The sequence below is a fragment of the Cynocephalus volans genome, chromosome 10, assembly GCF_027409185.1.
Source record: "Cynocephalus volans isolate mCynVol1 chromosome 10, mCynVol1.pri, whole genome shotgun sequence".
In the NCBI taxonomy this organism is placed as follows: domain Eukaryota; kingdom Metazoa; phylum Chordata; class Mammalia; order Dermoptera; family Cynocephalidae; genus Cynocephalus; species Cynocephalus volans.
Window position 1 is genome coordinate 116,066,502 of NC_084469.1, and position 15,776 is coordinate 116,082,277.

Genomic DNA, 15,776 nt, shown 5'->3' on the forward strand with positions numbered 1-15,776 from the left:
GGTGGGGCCAGACCATGAAGGCTTAAAATGGGGCTAAGAGGCCCACTAGCCTATGATCCACATTTCCCAAAATATATCTCATGACTCATGGTTCTGTGAAACGATAACAGGTGTTCCTCCAAAAATGGACTCCAAGGTTATTTAAGTTCGAGAAGCCCAGGGTTAAGCACAATTAAAGTGGCTTCCTTACTGCAGGACTTCTCAGAGCCTTTAACTCTCTAACACAGGCATGAGTCTCCTAGAGGTGGATAGAGTAGATGGGATTCAGTCAACATTCAAATATGTTTTATTCCCAAACTCATTTGATAGTGGAACCCCTTCCTGAGGGATTCACAGAATGCTAGTGTTCCAGGGAACACACTTTGGGAATGCTGCTGGTAGACAGTCATCAAGAGCTGGTGAAGAAGGTGTGGTCGGACTTGCAGTTTCTGGCTGCTGGTTGCAGGGTAGGTTGAAGAGAGAGAAGTCAGGCAGCAGGCAGACTAGCTGGGGACATGAGGAGGAGAAGGAAGGACCTGAAAGATATTGAGGGGACAGGACCTGCAGTCTGGAGATTGGTCACATTGGCTGGGGGTTTGGAAGGTGAGGAGGAAACGAAGAATTGAGCCCACGCTCTGGCTGCTAGTGCGTGGTGACGTCATTGGCTCAGGAGGGGTGAGGAAGGTGTTTGGCAGAGTGAGTAGCTGGTGATATTTATGTCAGCCAGAAATCTGTAGCTGGGCTTGGCCACATCACTTCTACGTGATTTATGGGTGAAGTAGGACAACTCATTTGACGACTTAGAAGAAGTGGACAAATTCCTAAAAAGTCCCACCTGCCAAAACTGACACAAGATGAAACAGAAAATCTGAATAGCCCCATATCCACTAAAGAAACTGAATTCATAATCAAAGACCTTTGCACAAAGGCAATCCCAGGTCCAGACCATTTCATTGGTGAATTAAATCAACATTTAAGGAAGAAACTACACCAATTGTATTAGTCTGTTTCTGTTGCTTATAACAGAATACCTGAAACTGGGTAATTTACGAAGAACTGAAATTTATTTCTTACAATTTTGGAGCCTGAGAACTCCACAGTCCAGCGGGTGCATCTGGTGAAGGCCTTCTTCTTGGTGGGAACTCTCTAAAGGGTCCCGCAGCAACCCAGGGTGTCACATGGTGAAAATGGCCCTGAGCAAGTGAGCTAACCTCACTCAGTCTCTTTATAAAGCTATCAGAGCTGCCCAGTGACCACTCATTAAACGGTCGACCCACTGTTCCATGAATGGGTCAGTCGATTCACAAGGGCATGGTACTCATGATCCAATCACCTCTTAAAGGCCCCATCTTCCACTCCATATTGGGGGTTAAGTTCCAACATGAGTTTGGGGGGACATTCAATCCATAGCACTGATCTTACACAAACTCAAAATAATCTGTGGGAGACGACGTCGTGCATGGTTTAGAGTGAGACAGGGCAGGGTTCAAATTCATGCTGTATTTCATTCACCCATTCAGAGTGATGTTCTGAATACTTCCCATGCATGCGTCAGTCCCTGTTCTAGGCATTGAGTATATATTGGTGTTATGCATGCTTGAAGTTATGCAAGCTTGGGAGAGGGAGTCATGTAACTTTCCTGAGCCTCGGTTTCCTCTTCTGTGAAGTGGAGAAAGCGATCCCCCTTTGCTGAGAGCTGCCCGGGCTTGGTGATAGGGAGGGAGGCAGCCTGTGGAGGGCAGTTCCCCAGCGGCCACTGATGCCTGTCTCTCTGTTGTGTGTGTACGTGTGTGTGTGTTCCACGCTGCCCTCTCAGGCTTTAAAATGTGTGTCAGCAGCAGCAGCAGCAGCCACGATGAGGCGCCGGTCCTGAGCGACAAGCACCTGGATGTGCCCGACATCATCATCACCCCCCCGACCCCCACGGGCGCCATGCTGCCAAGGGACTCGAGGCACACAGGTGAGGCCACCTGCCACTGCTGCCTGGCTGGAGACAGCTCACGGGGGCAAGCTGCGGCCCCACCTCCTCCTGGGTTTATTAGAAATGGATGGTCAGATCTGTGTATGTGCCACTGTAAGCCCCTCGCTATGGCCCCAGCGCCAGCAAGATGTGGCATGTTAAGTAATTAGCTAGACAGCCTTGCCAGCAGCCAGGGACAGTTGATAGATGGGGCTGGGCTGAGCCCGCCATGCCTCGTCCCCTGCCAGCCAAGGTAGTTAGTTGATGGATGTGCCTTCCCTGCCAGCAGGAGGACTGGCACTCCATTTCGCTGGCTGTGGCAGTGTGGCTAGACAGGCCAGACCCAGAAACAACCAAGGCTCTGCGAGAGGAGAGAGGAGATGGGATTTTTCCCAGTGAGAGGCACCCAGCTCTTCTGTCCATACCGCTGGAGCTGGCAGGACAAATTGTTCCCTTATTCATTGGATGGAGATTACTGAGCCAGGCCTTGCCAGGAGCCAAGGCTGCTGCATGAATGACAACAGCAAAGGTGATTATGATATGTGGCAAAGTACAACGTGTAATGAACCATTTTCTCACTTAGTCCTCACAGCAACTCTCTGAGTTAGGGACAGTCTTCATCCCCATCTTATGGATGGGTGAACTGAGGTCCAGAGAGGTGGAGGTTTCTGCCATGCAGCTGGTGTATAGCGGAGCTGGGATTCAGACCCAGCTGGGTGATCTGGCTCATCCTGTGGACCCCAAAGCTGGACACCCTCCCAGTGGGCAGCATCATCCAGCCCGTCAGCTGTGTGACTTGGCCTTGCTGGGCTCAGCTGGAGACACAGGGCTGACGGGTGACATGGAAAGTGTGAGGCAGAATCTGGGAGGCACTGGGGTGACTGCTCAGATGTGCTGGGATTGGGTCTCGGCTTGCCCACAAGAGCGAGGGATGGGGAGAAAGCCATCTGACTCTTCTGGGCTGGGCCCTGTACAGGTGCCAGGTGGGGTCATACTCAGTAGTGACTGTGATAGGTCGCATTCCTACGTGACCTTTCCAAGTGCTTGGCACAGAGCTAAATGCTTTCCACGAATCTCATTTAATTCTCCTTCCAACCTTATAGGCTGTGAGTACTGTCCGTATTGCTACTTTAGAGATAGGGAAAGAAACAGGTCCAGAGAGGGAGAGTGACTCGCCCAAGGGCACACAGCAAGCTGGGAGGAGAGCTAGGCTCCCACTCCAGCCCAGCCGGTGTCTAATCAGAGAGTTCAGCGTGGGTGGCCGGAGGCCCAGGTCCATGGCTGTGCCGTTACAGTCCTTTCCCTCTCTGAGCCTTGGTATCTTCATCTGTAAAGTGAGATTATACTGCCTTCCTTGCTCCCAGGGAGGGTGTGGGTGCAGGGAAGATGCATGGTTACGCTGTAGGCTGACCTTTCAGGCCAGAGGCTCTGAGCCCCCAGGAGGTTCTTTTTAAGCTTAAGCAGCTCTGGGGGTGGATTAGTCCAGAGGCACTGACACAGGCGTCCCCTCCCATCTGCTCTGTCAGGTGGCAAAGCTCAAACCCCGTCCCTGCACTCTTCCCAGGGAAGGGAGGCGTAGGAGAAAGAGCACAAACCTTGCAGCCAGAAAGCCCTGAAGGTGACTTCCAGCTCTTCGCCTTATCTGCTCTGTGTCTGTGAGCAAGACGCCACCTCCCTGAGTCTCAGCTTACTGGTCTGTGAGATGGAGATGACAGCAGTGCCTCAGAGAGGGTGCAGAGGATTAGTGGGTAGGAAGGCCAAGGGGCAGCTTTAATGCCCTGCACGGTGGCTGTGTTATTAATATTCTTAGCAGTGTTAGTTAAGGCAGGAGGAAAGATCACCAGACCTAGTTAGCTTCCTCCAGAGCTGTTTGGATGCTTATCAAATACCTAGGGCTTTCCCGAACAGTAAGGGATTGGAGAGGGCCCTGGTGGGGATCCTCTGACCGACTCTGAGCGGTCTCCTGGCCCCTCTGGGCTTCACCTCATCTATAAACCAAGGGTGTAGATGCTTATCTCCCTGCAGCCCTCCCCACAGAAGCTGAGCCAAGGTTGGGGGCCCAGGTAGATTCCATCCCAGGGACCTCAGCCAGAGGTTTCAGAGGGCTAGGTATTGAGAGAGGGCATACAGGGTGCGTGGGGATTCCCAAGAGACCCAGCATTGCTGGGGTCCCCTCTCAGCTTCCAGAGACACCACAAAGCCACAGAGCTCAGAGGCCCCAGCCCTAAGGCTCCCAGGGACAGGGGCCTGGGTGTGGTGGTGGGGAGGGTCCACCCAGGTGTCAATCCCCTCTTTTTCCTAGCCTGGCTGGATGAGACAGGGTCATGCCCAGATGATGGAGAAATCGATCCCGAAGCCTGAGGAGGAGTCACAAAGTACGGGATTGTCTGGCAGACTCCTGCTGCAGGTGTCCCGGGGCATGGCTGCCAGGGGCAGATGCTGGATGGGAAACAGCAAATCCAGCCCTCGACCAGGAGAACTGTGGCAGGACGAACGATCAACCAGCCCTGCTCACTTCCAGAACAGTGTCATCCAGGCCCCAGTGAGTGGAACACACCTCCAAAGCCTCCACGTTCCTGCTGACCACCGCGTGGTGAAAGGAAGGAGAGAGACCCTTCACCCTGGCCATGGTGACAGCCATTGGGGTGCCAGGGAGAGGCTCTCTGCAGGACAAACACACACTCCCAGCACCCCAGGCCACACCAATGTGTGCTCCCGAGGTCAACACATACAAGAACTTATTGCAAGAGGAGCGGCTCAGTTTTTTACAAGTTGTTTTACAGATATCAAAACAGTTCACAAAGCGATTTATAATTTCTTTTTCGCATTATAGCACTGAGCTCTAACCCACTGAGCAAAGCGGACAGCCCCTTTTTTTGCATTATAAATAAAGACCCTCTATAACCAACGGTGAATCCTCTTCTTGGGTTGGGGAAGGAGATGGAGCACACCAGGAAACAAGGTGGGTTTAAGAGAATCGTTTAACACGGAGGAGCCAGCCTGGCTTGTGACGGGCCTTCGGTGACCCTGAGCCCCTCAATTTTCAGATTGCTGTGTAGACCTCACTGTGGCCAAGGGCACATCTCTGAGGTCACATGGGCCTCATTCAATTCCCTGCTCTGTCTTTTCCAACTATGGGATCCTGGTAATAATATATCTCTAGGACAGGAGGAAATGCTGTATGTGTTTTAAAAGAATATAAGATTTTTGGTGTGCCCAGCTCCCTGTAGGCTGTGCTGATCGTAGACCGTGTGTGTATGTTCGTTTTCTGTGATTCTCCCAAGTGTGGTTTTTGCACTGTCTTAGTTGTGCTCCCCAGCAGCAGAGCTTGAGCCAAGGATTCCGGTGCTGGGAGTTGACTTGGGAGGTGGTCCCACGATATATAAGTAGGGGAATGGTGAGGTGCAGTTCAGGGGTCCCCAAGGCCACTCTCTGCTTTAATCAGCCACTAGAAGGACTCAGAGAACTCAGAAGAGCTGTTGTAGCCATGGTTATGGTTTATTACAGCAGGCAGGTACAGACTGAAATCAGCAAAGAGCAGGGTCCAGGGGAGATCAGGCACAAGCGTCCAGTTGTCCCCTCCCCGTGGAGTTGTGGGCAGCTCTAACTTCTGACAATGACATGTGACAACATGCCTAGGGTACTGCCAACCAGGGAAGCTCCCCTGAGCCTCTGTGTCCAGAGTTGTTTTTTGGGGGCATGGTCACTTAGACTTGGCTGACCACCAGAGTGGCTGACCTTGCCTCCAGCCCCTCCAGAGGTCAAGCTGACACCATGTGGCCCGAGGCCCCCATCTTAAAACACATCCTTAGATAGGCTATCTGATGTGGCCCAAGGACCCAGTCAGACAAAGACACTTATCAGGCAGGAAACTCCAAGGGCCTAGAGGTGACCTCCCAGGACCTGGGACAAAGGCCAGCCCTCCCTGTGGGCATGGTCAACCCTTCACTGCACAAGAAGCAGGCAAGGAAGGGAAGACACCCATAGGGGGCACTATGGAGCCAGTGACCCCTAAGGACACCTAGGTTTCAGGCCCCCTGGGGCCTCTTGGGAGGCAGTGTGGATCCCCCTCAGTGTTCCCGCTAACCCTAACGGTTGAGGCAGGGGGTCTGCATCCTCCACCTCCTAGTCATCACTGGCTGTGGGCAGCTTCCAAAACCACCCAGCTCTTCTAGCCTGTCCACCACAGACAGAAGTGCTCGCAGGGGATACACAGCACCAGTGGACACCGAGCCCTGGGGATACTGTGGGCCCCACAGTCAGAATATGCATCTTGTGCACTGCAACAGTCTGCACCCAGAAGGCCCCGTGCCAGCTGAATGCTCTGTTGTGACTGCCTTGAAACTCTTCATCGCTGCTGAGCAAGGGACCCGCGTGTTCCTTTTGCACCAAGCCCTGCAAATGACACAGCCAGTCCTGCTTCCAGCAGGAACTTCCATGCACTCAGACACAGCTCACCTGTGGGGTCGGCTGTGGCAGTGAAGCCACCTTGGGGGAGGGGGTCCACCACCTACTCCCTCAGTCTGTCCTCCTGTGGGTCCCACGGGAGCTTTCCTTTCTCATCCTCTTAGGAACCGGCCCATAGCCTGGGAAATCTTCAGCAGCCTGGCTGCAGTGTCTGCTGGTAAACCACTGCCCTATCCTGCCTTATGTTTTTTAACTTTTGTATAGAGGTATCACCTGTACCATAAACTGCACCAAACTTCACTGTGTAGCTCAACAGGTTGTGTATGTGCGTTCACCACGGAACCCCTTCCCCGATTGAGATAGAGCATTTCTATCACCCAAACAAGGGCTTCACTGGACCCTCAGAGCAGTCACTGGTGACCTGCCTCCACTGCCACAGATGTGTTTCCTGTCGTCACACTTCATGTGGATGGAGTCATACAACAGGGGACTCATCCAAACAACTGTTTGTTCTGTTCTTGCTGCTGCAACAAAATGCCTTAGGCTGGGTAATTATAAATAATAGAAGTGCGTTGCTCATAGCTCTGGATGCTGGGAAGTCCAAGATCAAGGCCCTAGCAGATTCAGGGTCTGGCGGGGGCCTGGTCTCCGCTTCCAAGGCAGCGCCTACTGTGTCCTCTGGTGGTGGCAGGGATAAGGCAGCTTCCTCCAACCTTTTTTAAAAGGACACTGATCTCATTCACGAGAGCAGAGTCCTCAGACTTAATCACCTCCTAAAGGCCCCACCTCTTCCTACTATCCCATTGGGTATGAGGTTCCAGCCTGTGAATTTTGGTGGGGGACACCGACATTCAGAACATAGCAGTAACATAAGTGGCTTGATTTAAAATTAGTTTTGGGCTGGTTAGTTAGCTCAGTTGGTTAGAGCACAGTATTATAACACCAAGGTCAAGGATCCAGATCCCCATACAGCCAGCAGCCCCCCACCAAAAATAATTGATTTTTAACAAAATATTAAGTAAACAACACAGAAAGATATATACATTTAGCAACAACCCAATGACTGGGGAATTAACAGCTGGAGCCAGACTACCCGCCCCCCACCCCCATGCTCCCTTCATGTCTAGACTCAGGGCAGAGGGAAACAAGGTTACCACCTCTCCTGCCCTCCCCTCCTGCCTGCTCCCCTCCCCTCCAGTGATCCTCCCAGCAGCCAGCTCCCAACATCTCTGAGAGCTCCTTTCACGTGCAATCATCTATGCCTTTGTGATCCACTGATTTTGTTCCCGTCCCCCCTTACCCCCCCCCTGTCTGCTCTTGTCTGACTTTGGCCTGCTTCTGGCCCCAGTGACAGCTCGCCAGGACTGTGGAAAGGGCATGCTTGCTGATCCCTGCCTTCTCCTCAGCTTCTGTCCTTCACGCTGCTGCTTAATCTCTGATCCCACCACTGCCCTGCTTTGCAACCTCCAAACCTCCCCACTGCCCCTGAGCAGAGGCCAGATGCTCAGCCTTACGCCCCTCACTCCAGCCCACCTAAACTTGGTGCTTTTCCTTGTATGCGTGCCTCATTCTGGTTACCATTGCTGTGTAACAAACAGCCCCCCAAATCAGTGGCATGAAACAAGTCATCTGTTTTGCTTACACATCTGCAGTTTGGACAGGGCCTGAAGGGACAGCTCATCTCTGTTTCATGAGACACCAACAGAGATGTGTCATCTGGGGCTGGAAGATCCACCTCCAAGATGTCCCACCTGCATGGTACATCTGCCAACCAGATGGCTGGCAAGGTCTTCTGGGCTCTTAGTTCCTCTTCATAAGAGGCTCCCTGTGGGCAGCTTGGGCTTCCTCGCAGCATGGCGGCTGGGTTTCATCACCTGTAATGACTGGGCCTCTGACATCACATTGCATCTCTTCTGCTGTAGTCCTGGGCCTTCCTAGACTCAAGGGGAGGGAACATAGACACCACTTCTTGACAGGAACAATGTCAAAGTCACATTATTAGAAGAGCACATGGGATGAGAAATGTTGCGGCTGTTTTCAGAAACTACAATCTGCCACCTGGTTCATGCAGTTCTTTGTCTTTGGAATGCCTTTGTTCCCATCTGCCCAATCCCAGTCTCTCTACAAGGCCCAGCTCCATTGCCACCTGGTGCTTCTCCATGCTGGGCCCTGCCAGCTGGGAGTCCTTGCTGTCCGCCACAGGTCCTGCACCCTGTTCGTTCCATGCCTCTCCTAGGGGCAATGTAGCCTTTCTGTTTACTAGTCATTGGCGTGCAAGTTGTCAGAGGAAGGGGTGCCTCGTCAGCTGGGGCTCAGCACCTAAGGCTGATAAACCCACACCAGCACCCCACCCACTGTCCCTAGTAAGTAAATCTCCTAAAGACTGTGACATAGTCTCACACACCAGTGTATTCCCAGCACCCCATGCATCGTAGGTGCTCAGCATATTTATTTACTTAGCACTTACACTGCTATGTGCCACGCACAGTCCTAAGTACTCTACACATGTTTTAACTCATGTCAATATCCTGGAAGCCCTGTGAGATAGTGTGTCAGTCAGTTTTCTTTTTGCTGTGATGTTGCTGTGTAACAAACAGCCCCACAAACTCAGTGGCTTGCAACAGCAAGCACTGATGTCTCACTCCCCGGTCTGTGGGTGGGCCCTAGCCCTGCAGAGTGACTGCATAGAGTTGGACCCTATCAGGTTGCACTTGGGTTCCAGTTGCCTTCATGTGTCTTCTCACTTAGTGACACCTGTAGTATGTGTTCGTGGTGGCTGGCAGAAGCACAGGGCACAAGCCAGGTCAGGTAAGTTCATCTGCAGCCTCTGCTCAGGGCATGCGCCTGCATTCCATCAGCCAACCAAGTCACATGGCTAAGCCCAGCACTGGTGAACTGGGAGGTCACACGGCACAGGAAGAGACAGGCAAATCTGTTGAGGGAGTGACAAGTTGGGAACTATCATCTAATCTTCCATAGGTAGGTACTATTGTCATTCCCATTCTACAGATGGGGGACTTGAGGAGCCTAGAGGTCAAATCACTTGCCCCAGGTCATATAATAGTAAGCAAACAGCGGAGGCGGGATTCAAACCCAAAGCCTCTCCACATGCATCTGTCCTTCATGCTCTTGTTGACTGGCCAGGTAAGCTGTCCCTTTCCTTTTGGCTTCTCAGAGCCCCTCATATTCACCTAGAAGCCAGATTTGACACCACCCTAGTCCTGCTCCCTGTTGAATCCAGGGGACTTTGGGTCTCAGGGCTGGGGATGAAGCCAGAGGCTGAGGGGGAGCCCCCACATCTCCTTGGGCACTGCTAGGAGGCCTCTAGCCTGCTCAGCAATCTGCTGTGGCTAATCACTCCCGTCATCCCAGGCTTTTAGTGCCTATGGCAACAGGACCCACGGCTGTGAGCTGGGGATGTGGAAAAAGGGGCCAGCCAGAGGCTGCACTGCCCACAAAGCTGGGTTTTGCTTTCTTCCAGAGGCCCAAGGTGAATCCCCTTGATATCCTGGAGAAAGATCCTGGGCCCAAGGCATCCACACCAACCCTGGGATTTTGGCCTCTTGCAGCCGGAGGTCTTAGCCCTGGTCCGCATTATTGGTGAAGTCACATTTTGGAGGGTGTTACTCCATAACAGTGCCGGCTGAGTAAGGGCAGAGAGACCCATCCTCGTGACAGCTGTACCCTAAACTGCAATAAAACCTGTGACTCTACTCACTGCATAGCACATGTCCCTGATGCCTCTGTCTCCCGACAAACTCTGCCTCCCCATGGCAGAAGGGGTGCGGTGGAGGGGGTCTGCTCAGTACAAGCTCTCACCAGGAGGGCATGGGAGCTGGGAGCAGGGCACCCCACTGCTGTCCTGGCACCCCTCTTATGAGCTGTGAGATAGAAAGGGGGATGGGTATGAGCAAGGGCTTTGGTGTCGGCCAGATGCCCTCGTGCTGTGTGACCCTGGAAAATCACTCAACCTCTCTGAGCTTTTCTCCACCTGTGAAGTGGGGAAGTGACAGTACCTACCTCATGGGTAGCATATGAGGATTAGGTAAAATAATCATGTAAATCCCCCCCATAAACAATTTTTTTTTTTTTTTTTTTTTTTTTTTTTTTTAGAGAGAGAGCAAGAGAACTAAACAATTAATAAATGGAAGTCACCATGAACAGGCAGGTCGCCAACCTCTCTGGGCCTCAATTTGCTCCTCTGGGGAATGGGGACAGTGCGTGGAGACCTGAGGATTATGTGAAATTGAGGGTGCGAATGAAGGGGTGGGGTGCTAAGAGTTAAGGCTCTGGCGCATACCACCTGAAATCATATGGAGCGTGTACTACGAGTACCCCCCATTTATGTGATAGCAGCATTCTACTGTGAACTCCTTCCTCCTTTCCAAGGCTCTCTCTGGTGCAGGAGCAGGTGGGGTGGGAGGTTCTCAAGGTCAGCTGGGAGTACAGGAGAGTGAACATCCTTGGGAGCAGCCCTCACCCCATACTGGGCGGGGTTAGTAGATAAATACCCCAGCTTCCCTGCTCCTCAGTGGAGGGAGCAGGCAACTCTGTGGAATATTCTAGCTTCTCAAACTTTAATGTGCTCTCAGTGGAGAACTGGTTCAAATGCAGATTCTGATTCAGAAGGTCTGGGTTGAGGCCTGCATTTCTAACCTGCTCCCAGGAGGGCTGTGCTGAGGGTCCAGGACCACACTTTGACTAGGGAGGCTTCAGAGCCGCCCAGGGGTTGACAGCAGCAGGAACCTGTTCACTCACCTGCACTGGCTCCTCCTCAAGTTCCCCCGCCCCATGTCCCTCCTCCCTGCCTGGTGCTTCTAGGGATTGCCACTTGGATCCTTTCTTAGGGCTTCCTAACCTTAGACAATGTCTCCATGCTCCATTTATCAGCTGAGTGACCTTGAGCAAGTCACTTTGCCTCTCTGAGCCTCAGTTTCCTGAGTTTTCAAATGCAGATAACAACTAGGTTGCAGGGAATGGAATATTAAACAATTGAACACACACAAGGAACCTAGAATAATGCTTGGCACATGGTCTAAAAGTCCTCTGCAATGCTGGCGATATGATGTTTGCACAGCTGTGTTTGAGGACTCACAAGGCTCATCAGTGTTGCCACAACTCCACTGGGTTGTTGGGGTTGTTGAAGCTAACACTTCATTAAGGTCGGGGATGCTGTGTTGGTGGGAGCTGGGTACCTCTTTGGGGCTGGTCCAGAATGAGGATTTACCTTGAACCCAAAACATCACTCCCTGATTCTTATTTTTTGTCAGTTCTTTTTAAAAATACATCCTGGGGGGAACGGTTACTAATGTCTGTAGTTTATTTTTCATTTATTTTTAATGCTGAAGGCAAGCATACTGATGAAAACCAACAATAAAAAGCTTCATGAATGGCTCCCCCCAAAGTGGGGGGGGGGCAAGGCGGGGAAAGGAGCAGGGGCCACAGTTAATGGGAAATGAAGAGGAAATAGAAGGAAATTAACAGCTCTGGTCACCGACAAAGCCCCTCAACCCCAAGCCTGGTGTGTCGGGGGAAAGTTCCCAGGTTCCAAGAGGCGAGGGAACATTCTGGTCTCGTGACTTGGGATTCATGCTGTATTCCTCCAGGAAGAGAGGCTGGGAGGGGAGAAAAGTGTGAAAACAGATGGAAATGTAATTTTTTAATGACAGCAGCAGATGGCAAAAAGACACAAGAGTGTATTCACACCGTGTTGGAGCCGTTCGAGAGCGCCTGGCCCAGCCGTAATGTGCGCAGTGGGGCTGTCACAATGGCTCCCCTGCCAAACACAGGAACCAGGCAGGCTGCAGGCAGGAACACGCAGGCCTGCCAGGGAGGGGTGGGACGCGCTGCCAGGCTGTGCAGAGCCACAGGTAGATGGGGAAATACCTGTGACCACCTGGAGTGGATCTGCAAGCTTCCCTGTGCCTGGCTTTTCTAGGCACAGCATAGACAGTCGATAGACTCTAGATTCAGACAGTCCGCACTGTTGGTGCCACCTTTGGTCAGGCCAATCACTGCTGCTTACCTCCCTCCAGGTGAGTCTCCTGCTGCTAGACTATGCCGTACTCCACCCACCCAAAGTTTTCTAAAGTGCAAATCTATCATGTCACTCCTCCACCTGCGAGCTTTAGATGGCCTCCCATTGCCTTTGAGTCCAAGCTCTTGAAAGTTGCAAGGGTGGGCCCCTTGAGACCTGGCCCCTGCTTGTCTGTCTTGCTTTACTTCTCACTGCTGTCATGGAGCGTCACACTCGACAGGGAGGACAACACCTCTCAGGGCTGCTGAGAAAGAAAGAGCATCACTGCTAAGAGTAGGAGCCACTGTTCACGAGCACAGCTGTGTCGGACACCGCTGCGGACTTCACCTGCCTCAGTCCCTGTAAGCCTTGTGATTGAATTGTGTCCCCCCAAAGTCCATATATTAGAAGCTTAATCCCCCCTGTAACTGTTGAGGGCGGGAAATTCTGTTATGGTGATTGAAGGGTGGGGTCTTGAAGAGGTGATTAGATCATAGGACCACACCTTAATAAATGGATTAATAATGTGGGTCATGGGCATGCTTCTGAGGGCTTTAAAAAGAGAGCACATGAGAGGTTAGTCTCCCTGCTCTGCCATTTTCTGCCATTTGAGACCCCTGGGTCACTGTTGCCACCAACAAGGCCTTCACCAGCTCTGGTCTTTGGACTTCCCAGACTCTGAAACTGTAAGCAATAAATTTTGTTTTCTTACAAATTACCCAGTTCTATGTATTTTGTTATAAGCAACAGAAATGGGTGTCCCGACCCGCGGGATATTCAACGCAGACCCTGGAGGGGGGAGTGGGAATTGGATGGGACAAGAGACGCAAGAAATGGAGACAAGACAGTATTCTGATCAAGTCTCGTTTATTAGCCAGAAGGTCACAGCTTATGTAGACAGCAGGAGGGAATCAGCAGATAAGGAAGTATGCAGAAGTTTTCTGGGAGAAATCACAGGGCAAATCTTTCCAGGAAATGGAACGTTTCTCAGCTATCTAAAGCAAAGCAGTGGTGATCTACGCCTAGGGCTGTGCAAGCAGTAAGAAGGAGAAAAAGGAGGAAAGGTCACAGCATTTATATCTTTAGTGTCAGAGGGCTATTGGCAGGGCTTCATGACCCTGGGCAGGCTATGACCGGGCTCTTTGGCCCCGGACAAATGGGTTAATACACCTTGCAACAGCTCTAGGAGACAGTGATGTTCAAAATAGCTAACAGGTGAAGTGGTAGGGGACCAAGCAATCAGAGCCACTGGCCAGCAACACCAGGCCATGGGTACCAGCTGAGATCAGCCCCTGCAGGAGGTCATGGTTATCACCCTCACCTTAGAGACCATGGTGTAGGTGCACACCCAAGCCACCCAGCGGGGAGCCATGGAATGCCTGATTCAAAGACACCTGGAGCACATTTGGGGTCCAGCTAGGGAAGTCACCCTTTTTTATCATCATGGCCCTACTCTGGGCCACACCACTCGCTTGTTCCAGGGGAGGCAAGGGAAGGAAGATTCACCCCCAGGAGGTGTTTTCCATTCTGCATTTCTTTTTTGACTGTATTTTTAGCCTCCTCGTTAGCTCAGTGACAATACCACCAGCTGCTACTCACTGCCTCCCCCTAAGATCCACAAGAGACCACAGGAGAGAGGCTGGGCTCAGTCTATGTCCGAGTAGCAGCTCTCAGCCTTGGCTGGGGAGTTTGAAAAATACTGATAGCTGGGCCGCACCCCGCAAAGGTTCTGAATGCTTTGGTCCAGGGTGTGGCCGGGCATGAGGCAGGTGATCCTACTGCACAGGTAGGGTTGTGGCTCCAAGGGGCTTCTTACCCACTCCTTGTTTCTTCATTGAAACTCATTTCTCAGCCCGCTGGTCTCCTCACTATAAGAAACTCTATGTGGAAGAGATTCAGACCTCCAGGTAGATTAATCAAGGTTTGAATTAACACACTCTGTGCAGGTGGAACACAGGTGCTTCCCAAACATGCTCAGTCCTGTAATTACCTGTCCAGATGTGTGGGCGGGCAGGACTCCTCCCGTGTGCTGCCAGCCGCAATGTCAGACACACAAGGGAAGGACCCTTCCGAGGACACCAGTCCCCACGCAGTCACTCTGGCCACATTGCACGTGCTCAATTTCCACATGTGGCTTCTGCCCACTTGCTGGACTGTGCAGCCACAGAACATTTCCACTACTGCGGATCTATTGCTTTAAAATAAGATGTCCAAGGCCGGCCCGTGGCTCACTCGGTAGAGTGCGGTGCTGATAACACCAAGGCCACGGGTTCGGATCCTATATAGGGATGGCCGGTTTGCTCACTGGCTGAGCGTGGTGCTGACAACACCAAGCCAAGGGTTGAGATCCCCTTACCGGTTATCTTTAAAAAAAAAAAAAAATTAAATAAATAAATAAAATAAAATAAGATGTCCAGATTGATGGCTCACCTTTGGAAAACTATTTGGCTGGTCTAAATTCTAATGTGGCCAGAAGACACTGTAGTTAGTGCTGATTACCATGAAGAGGAATATAGGTTCTCAGCTTCAGAGGGTGATGATTATGGCAGGGTTTTAAGTCTCTGGGGGCGAGGGGAGTGGGGGAGCCTGGGGAAAAGCTTTAAAAAACAAAACAAACCTTTTTATTTTAGAATAGTTTTAGACGTACAGTAAAGGTGCAGAGAGGGTTCCCATACCCTCTCCACCCAGTCCCCCTATTGTGAATCTTACATTACTCTGTGCACTTGTCACAATTAATGAACCAACACTGATATGTTATCATTAACTAAAGTCCATACTTTATTCAGATTTCCTTAATTTTTCCTCAGTGTCCTTCTTCTGTCCCAGACTTCACTCTTAGCACCCCACCCTTTCATTCACATCCTCAATTTCACATAATCCTCAGGCGCCCCATTCCCCCAGGAGCGAATGGTGGTCAGGGGCGTGGTTCTGAGGGCTTGAAAAGGAGAGTCTGTCTTTCTCTCTCTCTGCTTCCACCATCTTGCCATGTGAGACCCCTGGGTCACTCTCGCCACCACCAGATGGACTTTGGGCTTCCCAGCCTCAGAAACTGTAAGCAATATATTTCATTTTTATAAATCACCCCATTCCGTGTATTGTTATAGCAACACAAAACAGACTAATACACCCCCATCCCCCAGCCCCTGGCAACCACTAACCTACTCTGTTTCTATGGATTTACCTGGACATTTCATATAAATGAAATCATGCAATATGTGGCCTTTTGTTTCTGGCTTTTCGCTTAACATCATGTTTTCGAGGTTCATCCACATGGTAGTGTGCACCTGTACTTCATTACTCGTTCTAGCTGAGTAATACTCCACTGCTTGGATATGCCACATTTGGTATGTCATGCACCTATGATGGACATCTGGGTCGTTTCCCTGTTTTGGCTGTTATGAGGCATGCTGCTGT